Below are 16,208 nucleotides of genomic sequence, written 5' to 3' on the forward strand. Positions count from 1 at the left end.
ACCCATCGGCTCAGGTGCACACACATAAATTCACATACACACCACATACATATGCATACACATATGTACACACACATTCACACTTAACATACACACATGGGTACTTGCACATACACATGGGCTCAGGTGCACACACACATACATACCACATACACATGCATACAAACACACACATACACACATATACAGATGGGTGCAGGTGCACACATAACACATAAATGCAGGTACATTGGCTCAGGTGCATACACACACATTCCCTCAGACACACACACACACACACACACACACACACACACACGCACACGTGTACACATGCACACATGCACTTCCAGTCCAGGGTCTCTTCTGTTAGAGAAGAGCCTGAGCTCTACCTCACCTGTGCTACCATGTGAGCCACTGAGGATACCCTTCTGCTGTTCTTGGGAAGATCTCTTGGTGGAGTCCCAGCTGCCCTGCACCGAGCCCTGTGCGCTCACCTCCACTCTATGCATTGATCTTTCACGGAGGAAGCATCTCCATTTGCAGGAAGTGGCTGGACTCACCACTGCCTCTTTGTTTCCAAACAGATTGGACCTAAACTCTGGGACAGAAGAGTTTTGGAATGACATTTTAATTAGTTTACGTACATGGTAGGGATGTGGGTGTATGTGCAGAGGCTCATGTGGGCAGGACACTGAAGAAGAGACAATTTTCTTTTTCCTACCCGCCATAAGGATCCTGGGCTCAAGCTCAGGTCTACAGGCTTCCCCCACTGGGTCGCATGACTCATTCTTGTTGTTTACAGGGTTGGGGGGGCTCTGGACCCACAGGGTGCCTCACTGTCACTGACTTCCCAAGCTTCAGCTCCCAGGAGGCCAGCCTGTTGCTGAGCTCCAAGCTTCTTCCCCCTCCCCTTTGTTTTCTAGCAGGAGGACGCATCAGGGACTCCGTATGATCTCCACAGCCACAACCGCACCTCATGTACCTACCTCTCATTTTGTGGAAAGACCACGGGGCAGAAGAGGAGACTGTGAGTCTTGGGTGCTTCACTCAGCGCTGACTTTGCCTGAGGAGGCCAAGCTTTGAAGACAGAGCTCCTGGCACAAGCGTCGCTCTGGGAGATAAGGTGTAGGTCAGCAGAGCTTCCATCCCTTGATTCATAAACGATGAGAAGAAGGAAGGTGAAGGAAGAGCTCATGCGAGGACACACCCAAGAAATGCCACTCACCAGCAGCCTGGTGCCCAGAGAATAGACAGAGATGAGATGTGGACAACCCTCAGGTGCAAACTGTGACAGGGCCAGGCAGAAACCAAAATCCATGACAGGTGGGAAGCCCGAGCACAGCTCAGAAGAACAGGACTCACTCACGCAGGGTTGCTAAGGGCACCAGCTCCTCACCAGACCTGTCCAGGCCTCCTGGGAGCAAACCTGGGGCTGGAGAGAAGGCTCAGCGGGTAAAAGCACCAGCTGCTCTTCCAAAGGTCCTGAGTTCAATTCCCAGCAACCACATGGTGGCTCACAGCCCTCTATAATAGGATCTGGTGTGTCTGAAGACAGCTACAGTGTACTTGTATACATAAAATAAATAAATCTTAAAATAAAAACCAAAACAATAAAAAGCAAACAAACCTCAGGTCTCTGTGCCACTGTGACCCTGTCACCCTGCAGACACTTCAGCTTCCAGGAACAACTGCACAAGGAATACACAGCTGACAAGAGTTGAAGTGGCCTCGCAGAGACGGGCACATCTAACAACGATAGGACTTTACCCAGCCTGGCCATGAGTGCCAGCTGACCTGTGACCCTGGCTGCTTTCTCTCCTCCCCTGGCCTCTTGGGATGAGCTGGTGTGCAAACCTAGCTCCCTCCCGGAGACTTCAGAACAGCAGTTGTGATCAGGACACTGGTCCTGACATCAGCTGGGTTACAGTCTATGCTTTCGTGCACACTCTCACAACACAGGACAGATTGCAATGCTAAAAGCATGGGCATCTTGCTGGCCTCTCTGCTCACTGGGGTCTGGCAGAGCGGGCTGTGCCAGTAATTCTGGGGCATGTGGCTTCTCTGGACCTTGGGTTCCTCGTCTTTGAAATGAGGATGCTAATTGAAATATAGGGGTGCCTATGAATAGATAGAGCAGCCGCCCCATGGCAGGATCTCTAGGGTTTGGTCGTTCACTGCACACCTGTAACCTTTTGTCTTCCCTACTGAAGCCCTCAGAGAATGTGACCTTTCTACAGAGTTGTCACAGAGACCCCTTTTGCAGAGTGGGTCCTTCAGTCCTGACCAGTTGAGTAGAGTGGCTTCTGTCATCCTGCACAGTGGGGACATTGCCATTTTTTTGTGTGAAAGATAAAGGACATGGGGATTTAGAGCATTAAAGTCTGACATGGGGGGCGCTGGGATTTGAACCTGGATCTCCCTCCCACAGAAGCCACAGGCTGTGGTAGACCTTATTGGGTGTCAGGACAAGTGGGGGCCTGGGGGGCTCTGAAGTCCTGTGGGGAATGTGGTCTAAGGCTTAAGACTGCACAGGGAGGTGGAGAAGAGTGGCGCCTCTTTACCTGACTGAGCCCTGTTCCTGTTGGTCTCTGTCTGTTACTCCCTTAGGGAATTTTCCAGAACCTCTTAACCCAGCCTAGATCCTCCCGAGGGCTTCCAAACCTCCTGGTGCCTCTTGCCTTGTGAAATGCTAGTCTGTCTTCCATGTGGGGACCTGAACCTCATCAGTGTTTGTTGACTGGGTACACAACCACAACAGAGTGGATGAAGGGGTGATTCTGGGAGGGACTTCACAGTACTTCACTGAAGCGGCGGGTTCCTTCTCTGTTGGAGGAACAGTGGACAGTGAGTCGGGACATCTAGTCAAGATTTAGTCCTGTCATGAACCATTCACACTTCACAGCTCAAAATGGGTGACCTGAAGCCAGGAGGGGTTAACACACATTTATCGTCCCAGCCTGGGGATCTGGGGCAAGAGGGACTCCAGCTCAAGGCCAGCCAACAACAACCAAAAAGGTAGGTAACCGCGGTTGAGAAGCTGACTCCAGCAGTGGACGGTGACTGTCCATTAACACAGCAGCTCAGCCCACAGCACACTGGGGTGGCCCTGGGCCAACTGGGCCAAATCCTGGCCCTTTGTTGGTCCTCACTGTCCTCCAGTTTCTTCCTGTCTAGAGGGGACACCATTGGTGGCACAGGAAGACTATAGGAGCTATACTGTTTGTAAAACCCCTGTGACACCACCTGCCTGCCCAGGGCATAGCGAAGTCCCTTGGTGGATCCACTCTGTTCACACTCCCTTCTGCTTCTGCATGAAAGGAAGACATCCTTTGTCTGTGTGCCACTCACTGTGGAGAATCCTGTGCTGGGAGCAGCACCTGTACACAGTAGGCCTGAAGCTCTGAGTAAGACAGAATGTAAGACCTTCACACTGATGCTGATGCAGGAGCAGATAGAAGCCGTATGAGAAAACGTTTGGACTCATCTGGGCAAATGGTGGCTGGTGTTGACACCATGATGGTTTGAATATAGTAGGCTCTTCACACAGTAGGCCCACTTAGTATTCCCGACAATGCTGCAGCACTTTAGAACCTGGGCAACTCAATTGTAGAGACTCCAGGATAACTGGTCCAAGGTCACTCAGCACAAGCTGATGGAGATAGGATTGGCTACACAGTGTCCTGGGAGCCAGGACACTTTACCTGGAATTTTCATGGAAATGTTTCTTTGGAAATAGATAAGGGGCAACTGCTTAAACCACCTTAAAAAAATTCTCCAGGGAAATGTTGAAAACATGAACTGTCATAGGGAATGCAGGGAGAGAGCATTGAGGAAGTCCTATCTCTATTTGGTCCTCAGTTTCCCCATCTGGATTGTGGGGAGGGAGGGAGGGAGAGAGAGGCAGACAGACACAGAGACACACAGAACTCTTGGCTACCGGCGCAATTACTGTGGGACCTCAAAGACTCTGACAAACTAGAGATTCATGAGCTGAACACGCCTCCTCTCGGCTCCCGGTGGGAAAATGTGCTTATTAGCATACCCACTCCCTCCCTCACGCCAGGCTGTCATCCTGAGTACGGGGTTACGGGGTTACGGGGTTACGGAGGCAGGGGGGACACAGTTACTTCATCTCACCAAGTCCTAGCAGCCACCACAGACATCCAGACCCTGACACGCCGCAGCTGTGCTTCTGCCCACCTCCAGCAGCAGCAGCAAAATAAATATATAACAGCTTTTAATTAACCGGAAGCCGGGAGATCCTCTTCTTCTACAGGAGCCCGAGCATTCCAGAGACAAATTCCCAAGCTTCCCCAAGCTGTTTGCCTAGGGTGCTCCCTCGGGAGCAGAGGGTATTCTGGGTCTGCCATTTGAATTAATTCCCCATTGGCTCAGCATGGATAGTCCCTGAAAGTTTAGGGGGAAGGGTAGCAGGAGGGGCACAGGTTGCCTGAGGGTAGCTGCTGCCCCACCCCCAACACAGTCATCTGGCTACAGCCCTGGAGTATCTTTTCTTCAAAAACAAGGCCACATTCTCACAGGCTCCCCGCAGGGGACTTTCTCTAAGAACAAGGCCACATTACCCACAGGTTGCCTGCAGGGGACATCCATGCCTCAGCCTGGATGTTTATCACTGGAATTAAAAGCCAGATGGATATGAATGGAGTCCTGACTTCCACACAGATACCAAGGTGGCCTCCAGCTGGGAATGGAACCTCCCCAGCCTCAGTTTCCTTGCCTGATAGATGGGTACAAGCCTCCCTTCTTTCCTGGTTTGTTGCTGAGAGTTGAAGCTGCAGGTGTGAAAGGCCCTACTGCGAGACACACACAGACTGCATGCGCTTGGTGGCCACCATCATTTGAGGGCGGAGTCTGAAAGACCTCCAGAACTGGGGAGATCCTTACTCAAGTCTCGGGATGTCACGACCACCCAATAACTCACGAGAGACCGAACTTGCTGCAATCACATGAGGTTTATTGGGGATAAGCCAGATCTGGGGTTGAACTCATAGCCTGGCAGGCCAGAGGGGTTCAACCACGAGCACAAGAAGTGAGGGGTATTTAAAGGGAAAAACCACAAACTAGGGGGGTGAAGGAGTTACCAAGGAAACATAACAAGAGAACAGTGGAAAATTCTAAAGAGACCCAGCCCCTATTTGAGTCAGGGTCATAAGTAAAATGTCCTACGCACTCATTATGCACAAGAATGTAGTCTGGTCAATGTTATTCACTTTATGGTTGACCATTTCCTAGAACTACCTAACTAGGGGGAGTCTTTGTGGCCAACAGGTTTCTGAAACTGGCTAGTCTACATTCTTGGCTGGTTGCAGAGACCTTCTATGTCCTTTAAGTAAAGGTTATACAGTATACATACATTTCTACTAATACATTTCCCTTTTCATTAGCATGCTTTCTCCCAAATTTCTAAATTCAGTCTTTCAAGTCTAGGGCATATTCTTCAGTATGTCCCCTTTCCCACATCTGGAATATGCCTGGGATATAGAAATATGCCTCACATAGAAAACAGAGGTTATGAGAGGTGACCTGACTTGTGGTCCCCATCTGTCCCCTCCCAGGCTTTAAGGGAGGCTCCTCAGATCCCAGGACCCCGAAGGATACATTAGCAAAGCTGCCGCATCTTAGCAGTGTCCTAAGACCCAAGGTAAAGCACTAGGCAGAGTGAGACTTGTACAGGACATACCTATATACGCTCATGGCCTGACTAGATCATGGTATGGCTGAGGGGAAGGTTTTTATTATAGATATGAGAGAGATGGGGGAGGGCAGGGCTATCTGCAACGGAGGAGAACACAGCAGGGGATGAAACCAGAGAGATCACTGAGGGAGGCAGGAGCAGAGTGGGGGAGGGGTGCAGCCATAATGCGGTGGTGAGAATGAGTAGCTGGGGGTGGAAAGAGGCAGTTAAGCCCAGGAGCTGGAGGGAGTTCAGGGGAGGGGGAGGAGGGGAGAGTGGCTAGGGTGGTAGAATGGGCTTTGAACTGTACAACAGGTACAGATACTGAAGGAGCCTATTGTCACAGGTAGCCATGTGTTCCTTCTGCCAGAGGTGAGAGAAGGACTCTTTCTGATAGATAAGATCGGGGTGCACGAGTTTCTGAGGAAAGCTGGCTTTTTGTCTAACTTCCAGAAATCCCCCTGTGGTCGAGGTTAAGCTGTAAGGGTCCGAAAATCGCAGAAGGAAGACCAGAGATTCAGTATACAAAGACAAAGAGCATTTATTCTGTAGAAACAACCAGCATGCAGGGGCTCAACCATTCTTTGAAACGGCGACCCTAGACCAAGGCATGCAGGCCTTCTTATAGGGAACTGGGAGAACTCTCTAGAAGAACCCTTCTTAGGTTAGATGTAAGACTCCACCAAGCCTTAACTCCTGAGGACCCTGGAGTGGACCACACAGAGTCGGAGATGGATGCAAAAGCAAGAGGAGTTTATTGCTCCAGTGTGCTGGGGTCATCCTACTCACACAGGAGAGGCAGTGGCCCCCCGGGGCAGCCCGTTTGGCCAGTTTTGTAGAGAGCAGAAGTCATTAGGCACAATGTGATTGGCAGAACAGTGTGACTTTTAAGGTCTTTAGGGAATGAGTAGCAAGAGGTGGCCAATGGTCAGTCTCTCCAGTAGTCTTCTTGAGGAATGTAATCAGCCTTTCTCTTCCAGGAGGGGAGGCGTCTGATGGAATTTTCCAAGGGCTCTAAGCTGACCTCTTCAAGGTAATCTAAAATTTCATTGGTGGATGCTGGGGGAATTACAGGTCGTCGGTGGTCTGCATTCCTATATCATGGACATTTAACCATAGAATGAGCTAGGGCTGCCCAGCCCAGATGGCCCGTTCTGAGATAAGATATTTCCCCATTTTGTGGTTATTCCCAGGCTGTTCTTTGGGAGGGGATTTTATGATCTTGTTCTGGATGTTATGGTCTGCTCCTGGAGCTGGTGTCTGTGGCACTTCTTTTCATAACCAGGCCTGGTCCTTAAATGGAGACAAATGGGTTTTATGTTGTCCTTTCAAAGCTCGTTCTGGATATCTGGACTGCCTCTGGAGTTTGGAAGACTGGAGTTTCCTTTGGACCTGACAAAGCCACAGTCCTCAGAGATGGCCCTCAGCTGCAGCAGGGACAAGCAGACGCAGATGTGGAGAGACCTTCAGTGTCTCTGTATCCTGGATTCTCTCCTCCATCTGTTCTGCTGCCACCTGTGTGTGCTCCCATTATCTGCCCTCAGTGGGCCTCAGTTTCTCCTCTGTGGAGTAAGAATAGGAGAAACCAACAATTTAAAACACACAGTGATACCAGGCAGGAGCCCTGGCACACTGCTGGCAAGATAGAAAAGCCAATAGCAGTCTGGGGAGACAGCTCAGCTGGGAGAGTACTTGCCTGGCAACCATGAGGATCTGAGGTTAGTTCTAGCACCCATGTGGGAAAGCTGGCCATGGTGTCATACCAATGTGCATCGGTGAAGGGAGACAACAGGATCCTGAGGGGCCAGCAAGCGAGGCTAGCTCTGTTGGTGAGCTTCAGGTTCAGCGAGAGATCCTGTCTCAAAAACACAAGATGAAGAGTGCCTGAAGAAGACACCTATTGACATCTGGGCTCCATGTCCACATCCGTCCATGTGCACACACACCTGTCCCCATCCGTCCATGTGCACACACACCTGTCCCCATGCATGTACATGTCCACACACATGGGGGCAAGTACACAGGCACACACATTTACACACATACATGCAAATGTATACACACACATACACACATGCATGCATGCACACATGCACACGTACTTATATAGACACACACGTACACACATGCACACACATGTACTCATACACTTACACACATATACACAAAGGCATATATACACGCTTATACACATGCACCTATACACACGTGCACACACAGGCACACAAGGCACACATACATGCATACAGTAAATAAAGAAAGAACTGAACTACCATTAATGTTAGAACTGCCCTTACCCTCCACGGAGACCATTTCAAAGACATTCACACAGGCACTAACAGGGTGGCAACAGTTCTCTTGTTCATGGAGAGAATAAGGTAGTTGAAGAGGAAGAAGGAGAAAGAGAAAAGGGCCATCGAGAGAAGCAGGGTCTGGTCAGTCACCTGGGAAGAGGGAGCCTCAACTGAGGAATTGCCTCCATCAGACTAGCATGTAGGCAAGCCTTAGGGCATTTCCTTGGTTAATGATTGATATGGGGGCGAGCCCTGCCCATTGTGGGTGGAGTCATTCCTGGGCTGGTGGCCCTGGGTTGTATAAGAGAGCAGGCTGAGTAAACCATTGGGAGCAAGCCAGTAAGCAGTGATTTTTCCATGGTCTCCACTTCAATTCCTGCCTTCAGGTTCCAGCCTCAAGCTCCCACCCTTCCCTTGGTGATGTACTGTTACCTTAAGCCACACAGAGCCTTTCCTCTTCAAAGGGCAACAAGAAAACACACTAAGACAATGTCCTGGTGAGCTCTAACCTAGTCAATTTGACAACAGCCTGGCGCCATCTCATTTGACATCACAGTGGACTGCGGCCACATCTGTGGGAGTTATCTTAATTGTTGACTGATGGGGGAGACCTTAGCCCACGGTGGGCGGCACAATTCCCTGGGCAAGTGGTCATATAGGAACTCTAGCTGAGCATGCACAAGTGAGCAAGCCAGCCAACAGCATTAGTCCATGATGTGCTTCAGGCCCCTGATGGAGCTCCTGCCCTAGCTTCCAGGGGAGAAAGACTGAACTTGAAAGTATAAGATAAAAACTCTTTCCTCCCCCAAACTGTTTTTGGCCAGAGTGTGTTATCACAACACTGAATGAAGGAAGGGAGAACATTTGGGTTTATACTCTCTCCTGCCCTGTACCATACTCCTACTTATCTGGACTAGCATACTGTCCACACAAGTACCCTAGGTCACAAGCCTCTGGTCCATACCGAATCCACCAGAGATCTGTTCTTCCCATGGCAGACATGGCTAATCAGTGCCTCCAGCAGGTCTTTATGGATCCTACAGCTGATATGTTAAATATACCACCATCTAGTTTTGTGCTCATTGCAGACATTGCTAGTCAATTCCTACCATCTCTCCCATGGACATTTTCTTGAGCATGGCTCTCTGGGTGCTATTTACAAGATGCTGTGGTCAGGCTCTGAAGCATCTACTCTTTGCACACCCCACCCTTGCTTCAGCCCCCAGTCTCCTGAGTGGGTAATTATGAGCCCTGGGTGGTTTGGAGCCTGGGTGCTGCCCAGCCTTGTGAGCACACAGAGTCCCATGCTGTCTGGGTCACTGGGACATTTTTTCCTTGTCCTCTGGATCTGTGCCTGAGAGAAAGAACATCTATTACAGAAAAAGCTATTTGTGCTTAAAAATAACCCTTTATCTCAGAACTGAATCACCTAATTAGGAGTCCTTACAATCAGGTCTAACAGCCTACCTACATTGGCTGCCACTGTCCGCCCCTGCCCATATTCTTTCTAAGTCTAACCTCTGCCTTATGACTTGCTTGATCCTGAATTAGATGTGGATGATACAGCTTGTCCCACACCATCCCCAGGAAGACTTCTGCCTTCCTGGAGTGGGGGATGGTGGTGACTCAAGGGCTTTGGAGAGGAGAGCTGGATAATCATTGCACCCCCAGTGCTTGGTGATTGTTGGAGTCATTCGGGGATGGACGCAAAGCAAACCCTTTCAGAATCATGTGTATGCGCGCGCACACACACATACACACACACACACACACATTTGTAAACACACACACATGTTCAGTGGCTGTGGGACCATACCATTTCCTTACCTGGCAGCTACAGTCTGTTCCTTTTGGTCTCTAGTTTAATGGGGAGACTGCCACAGACACAATGTCATAGAATGAAACCAAGTCACGTTTAGGCCAAAACATCATCATCAGCCCATCTCAGAGGATGGAAAGGGATGTTACACACCCAGAACTCACAAATGCTCCTGCCCAAGTCCTCAGGTGTGTGTGTGTATGCACACACATGCATGCCTTTGAATGTATGTGTGCGTGCATGTGTGTATGTGTATGTGTGCATGTGTGCACGAGTGTATGTTTGTGTGTGTATATGTGTGTATGAGTGTTTGTACGCATGTGATGGATAGATGATTGCATTGGTAAATGGTAGATGGATGATAGATGGATGAATGGATGGGTGGGTGGGTGGATGGATAGATGGATGGATGAATGAATGGATGGATGGATGGATGATGGGTGGATGAGTATATGGATGGATGAGTGCATGGATGGGTGGATGGATGATGGATGGATGGGTGGATGAAGGGATGGGTAGGTGGTGGGTGGACAGGCAAATGAGTAGATGACTGGTAGATCAGTTAGTTGGGTGGAAGGTGCCACGGTGAGTACGTGGGTAGAGGGCTGGGGAAGGAGAATGTGCCTACAAAGAACCTACCCAACCTTAGAATGCCAGCTTATGGGTATCAAGGCACCATAACTGTCCCAGAATTCCTCATAATCAGCCCCCTGAAACCTGCAATTGCCTTTTTAACCTATCACTTCTGTCTCTTAGCCATGACCTGACAAATAAATTGTTCTCACAAATACTTCTACTCCCTTCAATAGTGGCCTTTGAAGATGCTCCTGAGCCTGTTCTCTGAGTTACACTCCAGCCCCCAAATGCTTTCTTTGTCTATACCACCTTTTCCTCTACTCTGAGATCCTACCAGGAAATCTGCCCACACTGCATGCAGTCTCCCTGCTCCATTCCCCTGTGGCTCTCTGCATCCTGCAGTGCTTGCTCATGGAAAACCTCCACTTTCAGGATAGCGCAGAGCAAGGCAGGGCCAAGTCTTTGCTGCAGAGAAGCAGCTGTGCCCCTTGCAGTGCCACTTTGCTAGGGACTTTGTCTTTCCTGGCCTCAGTTCTCCAATTCTATAAGTCAGATTGAAAGTAGTTTTTTCTCTCTAAAAGTTGTAGAAGAGTCACCTGTGGTGGTTGGGAGTAAAAGTCATGGAGCATCTTTAGAAGCATCTTTCGTTGTATATGGAGGCTCCAGTATGTTCCGGAACATCCATTTGTTTGGTCGTGGTGCAGAAGCTGAAGCACAGGGTTGATTGTTGCTTGCCAGGCACCAAGTGGAGAAACGGAAGCTTGCTTAGGGCAGGGGCTTCGTAACTCTCACGAGAGAGACTGCACACAGATGCAGGGCATGGAGGCTACAGGACACATTGGGTGTGTGTTGAGGTTTGGTTTATTGCCATGCTATGAATTGTAATGCTAAATACTGGCCCTGGTTGACTCAGGGAGGAGAGAATCCTCACGTTCATAAAGTAATGACATGTGACCTTTCTCCTTAATGCATTGGTTGAATAAAGATGCTGACAGCCTATAGCTGGGCAGAAGAAAGACAGGTGAGGTTTTCTGTTCCCGGGCTTGGAGCTGGAGGCAGAACCACGAGGGAGAAAGAGGAGGCGGAGAGAGGAGAAGAGGCAGTGAGATAGATGAGTCACAAAAACATGGCCATGAGGACTTGGGGTAAGAGCCGCCCAGATAGACATGGCAAGTCCTATCTGAGGGTTATGGATGGGGAAGTAAATTCTTGGGGAAGTAGATTCTAATAGCTCAGAGGGAAGATATCTGCCCAGCTCTAGTGCATTAAAGGCTTAGTATGAATAAGTTCCTCAGGAGTTGTCTATCTTGGGTTTTCTTATTTCTTAGTTTTATTGCAAACAAAGTCTCACTGTGTAGCTCTGGTTGGCCAGGAACTTGCTATGTTGACCAGGTTAACCTAAAACTTACAAAGATCCATTTGTCTCAGATGCCTTACTGCAGAAGTTGAAAGTGTTAATGGGCCACCATGTCTGACCTGTTTTCTTTTCTTGTTTTGTTTTGTTTTGTTTTGTTTTGTTTTGAGACAGGGTCTCTCTCTGCCCTGGACTTGCAGAGTAGGCTGTCAGTGATCCTCAGGCATCCCCCGGTCTCCACCTCCCCAGCTCTAGGGCTACAGTCTCAGCTCCTGTCCCTGTGAGTCTGGGGTCTAACTCGGGTTCTCTTACTTGCAAGGCAGGTACTAAGTACCAGTAAGCCTCCTTCATCCCCAACCTCACAAAGTCTTACTGATTATTTTCATACTATCTCAGAGCTCAAATGCCGCGGTGATATCATAGCCTCCGAGGCTGCTGGGAAAATCCCAGGAGCCTCAGATGCTCCTTACAGGAGGATGTCCTTGGCCAGACTGTAATTCCCAAGCTCTGGGTTTTTTGCTTTCCCACACATTTGGCTCTCAACTGGGACTCTGGAAGAAAGCAGACTTCGCCTTGTGCGGGAAGACACCGCAGTAAACTACGAATGCTCTCCTTCTCACACTTATCCTGCAGGCCATCTTAAAGAGAGCACAGCACCCCCTTTATCTTCATCTGCAGACGGATGTAAAACATACTGCCCGAGGATGACGGATGGGACAGCTTCCAGGCTCATTGGCTGTCTCCAGAGGGCGAGGATCCGATCGTGAAGGGAGATGTGTCATGCAGAAGCAGCCAGCAGATCCTGAGCTTCAGTTGGAGTCAGGAAACAGTGGTGCCGCTCCTTTTCAATAATGAATCCTGCTTAACGTCTTACAGTTTTTATTGTGAGATGTATCATGCAGACCCAACAGTGGAAACAGTATCCAGTTAAAGGCTAATAATAATAACAACGCATGCAGCTGCAGACCCACCGCTCGGCTTAGGGAAAGGCGGCATCAATTATTCACAAGCTCCTAGCGGAAGCCACAACAGAGAATTTGGGTTTAATAATCTCTCTCCTTTTTCGTATCATGGTTGCGAATCCGTTTCTCAGTAATGGTGACAGCGGGAGAGAGTAATGGCAGAAAAGCCAGGACAGGCGGTACCTCGTCTCTCACAGTTGTCGGGTGTTGTACAGGCTTTGGTCTTTGAGTGTACAGTGACCCTGGTTCCTCCCAAAGCTGTTGCCAGGCAGGAAGCATTGTGGTCCAGGCATACAAGTGGGAGGGGCTTAAGAGTTTCCCTCATGCAGGGAAAGCAGGTCCCTTCCTGAACGTGCCACAGATGTATGATACGCAGTGGCTCCTGCATCCCACCTCTCCACACACCATTTAGCTAGTTTTGACTTCTGTGACTCTGGGATCATACACCATGGGCTTGTTTATCTCTTTGGGTCAATAGTAATCCCTGAGTTTCATTGGTGTTAACATGTATAGCTACTGCTTATTCATTTTCAGGGCTGTATAGTATTCTACAAGCCAGCCTTTCCTTGATGGAAGTTTGATGGCTACAGTTTCACCCGCTGAGGTCTGTAGATGAAGAAACTGAGGCACGAAGAAGGGAAGAGTCTTTAGCAGGTCAGGTGAGTGCAGAGAAAAAGAAGTCTGTCTGACTTCTGCCCTCTAACCCCTTCGCTCTGTCCTGAGACCATCTTTGTGGGAATGCTCTTTCCAGGTAGAGCCATCAATGGTTTGTTGATGCTGAGAATGTAGCTCCATGCTGTCCCTTCTCTGCCTTCTGGGAGACGCCACACTCATACACACAGTGTAAAGAAGAATTCCACAAACTTGGTGACTTCAGTTGTCTAGTTGGAGATGAGTAAGGCTTACCTGCCTTAGGAATGATTTGTGTGGAACTTGGGGGGCTGTAGAGTTAATTTTTTTTTATCATGAGCCTTTATTGTGACAGATGAGTGAATGTGCACAAAGGGGGATTGCTCCAGGAAGGCAGTGCTCGACGCTCCTGATAGCTTCAGTGAAGTTATGGCTGGCATCACCATCGCCGTCACCATCATCATCAAAACCATGATGGTCTCCACTACTATCACTGCCGTCGTCATGGTGCATGGTGGACATTAGGAGGTGGGCCTGTTTGGAAGAACGTCACTGCAGCCAGCCCTTGCACCACAGGCCTGAAGCAATGAAGCACGGCAGGCGTGGACCAACACGGCTCAGCTTGTGAGTAGGAAGAAGCCTCTCCTGCTACAAACTGATTGCTTGGGTGTCACGGTGGCCCGAAAATGGCCAGCATGTGTCTCTGTCAAGTGTTCCTGCAAGAGGAAGGGCAGTGGGAGAAAGAAGGGGTAAGTTCTACGCTCTGACCATCAGAACCGTGTGTGCAGTGACTTCTGACAACAGGTCACTTCCGTTGTCCTTGCTGACGTGTGAAAAAGAATAGAGACAGACCATGAGCTCTTGTGAGCTGCGAGGGCATTGTGAAGCTAAAACACTTCAGGGGAAGCCGGGTGGTGGTGGCGGCGACCGCCTTTAATCCCAGCACTTGGGAGACAGAGGCAGGGGGATTTCTGAGTTCGAGGCCAGCCTAGTCTACAGAGTGAGTTCCAGGACAGCCAGGGCTATACAGAGAAACCCTGTCTCGAAACAAAGAAAAAAAAAAGACACTTCTGGGGAGCTTCTAGCCTGTGCTTATCTGGCTGTAGCCAAGGTCGCCCAGCAGTAGCCACGCCCAGCAGAAGCCACGCCCAGCGGTGGCCACGCCCAGCAGTAGCCACAGTCACCCAGCATGCACTTCTGTTCTCTAACTCTGGGGTCAGTGCCTACGGAGGGGCCAGGAAGTGGCCATTTTGCCTGTGAAAATACCAGCTCAACTGGGACCAGTCTCCACTAGTGAACATCCAGAAACAGCTTGTGACAATCCCTAGATGGCGAGAGGGGTCTTGCGAGGTCATGGCGGGCTGACCTGTTCGCACACTACTTGGGCCCACTCTGCTGGCTTCTGGTCTCCTGGCCCATTTCTGCGTTGGTAGAAATAGCTGGGGCAGTCTGACCCCCAAGCCCACCCTGCTGTTTCTGAGCACCGTGAATAATCTCTGTGCGGAAAGCAGGTCACTCTAGGGTCCCTCGCAGCCCTCAGGGAGCGGAACACAGCAGAATGGGAAAGGCTGGAGCACAGGGCGCCAGCGTAAACGATCTGGGACGGGGTGGCCGTCATGCCTGAAAGACACGATTCAAAGCCGAGCCCAGAGCAATGCCCCACTTTCTGTTCGGGGCCATCTAAGCTGGGGCTGGCCCGGATCCCACCCTCCTTTCCCAAGGGATCATTTTACCTGGCTGACACACTTCCTGGGCCGGTGGCTCTTGGCTTGAAAGAAATCCTTGACTGATGTGATAATAAAGAGGCTCAGTGGTGCGGTGCGGGAGGACCGGGGTTCCGGTTTCTGCCTTTATTTATTTGTTTATTTATTTATTATTTATTTAGGAAATGCTTACTTAGGGAGTTCGGTAGAAAACAGGGTTTTCTGTACCTGCCAGGAACACACAAGCTCCACTAAGCCAGTTTGTAGTTTTTATTAAGCAGTAAATTGCTTGGCATTTAGTTTTAAACCACATCAGGGAGGGGAAGTTGCTGAAGGCTTTGGTGGGGTAGAGCCTGGGGCCCCTCAGCTTAGTATCTATAGCAACTGAGCTTGTCCCACACTGCTAAGTAAGGATGAGCTTAGCTATGGATGAACTGTGTGACTCTGGGCAAGTCTTTGCTATCTCTGAGCCCAGCGTTATTAAGTTGCCTGTAGTTCTGGCCTGGCCTTTTCTGGCCCAATTAACAAGCGGGTGGATAAATGTGTCCAGGGTGGCAAGATGCAGCCACCCTCAGCCTGCAGCTGGCTGCTAAAAGGGAACAGAGACATGCAGGTTAGGAGATAGTTGCAACAGCATGGGATGAGTGTTGGGAGCAAGGGGTGCAGCCTACAGATGCTGCAAGGAGACCTGAGAAGGGCTTTGTGTGTGCAGGAATGTGTGAGCCCTTGCAAGTAATTTGTGTGTGAGTGTGTGAGTGTGTGCATGTATGTATGTGTGTATGCATGTGTGTGCATGTACACATGCTTGTGCGCATGTACGAGTGTGTGCATTAATGTGCATATGCATGTGGGGCACATGTGTGTGTGCAGGTATGTGTGGCGTGTGTACATGCATGTGCATTTATGCATGGTGTGTGCATGTGTGTGCACGTATGTGTATGCATGCATATGTGGATGCGTGCATATTTGTGTGCATTTATAGGAGATGTCTGACAGTCAGTGTGTGGTTGTCACGGTCATCAGCGACTCTGTCATGATCAGGGAGACATCCAGCAAGTGAATGTGGATAGTCACAGGAGAAGTTCCAGGAAGCCACAAGCTCAGGAGCCTCTAGGGAGTATCTGTCTCCTCCTGCCCTCCTGCATGTGGCTCCCTCTGCTGGCTGGGTGGAGAGCGCTCTTTCAGAATCTTGG

The sequence above is a fragment of the Mastomys coucha genome, unplaced genomic scaffold, assembly GCF_008632895.1.
Source record: "Mastomys coucha isolate ucsf_1 unplaced genomic scaffold, UCSF_Mcou_1 pScaffold22, whole genome shotgun sequence".
In the NCBI taxonomy this organism is placed as follows: domain Eukaryota; kingdom Metazoa; phylum Chordata; class Mammalia; order Rodentia; family Muridae; genus Mastomys; species Mastomys coucha.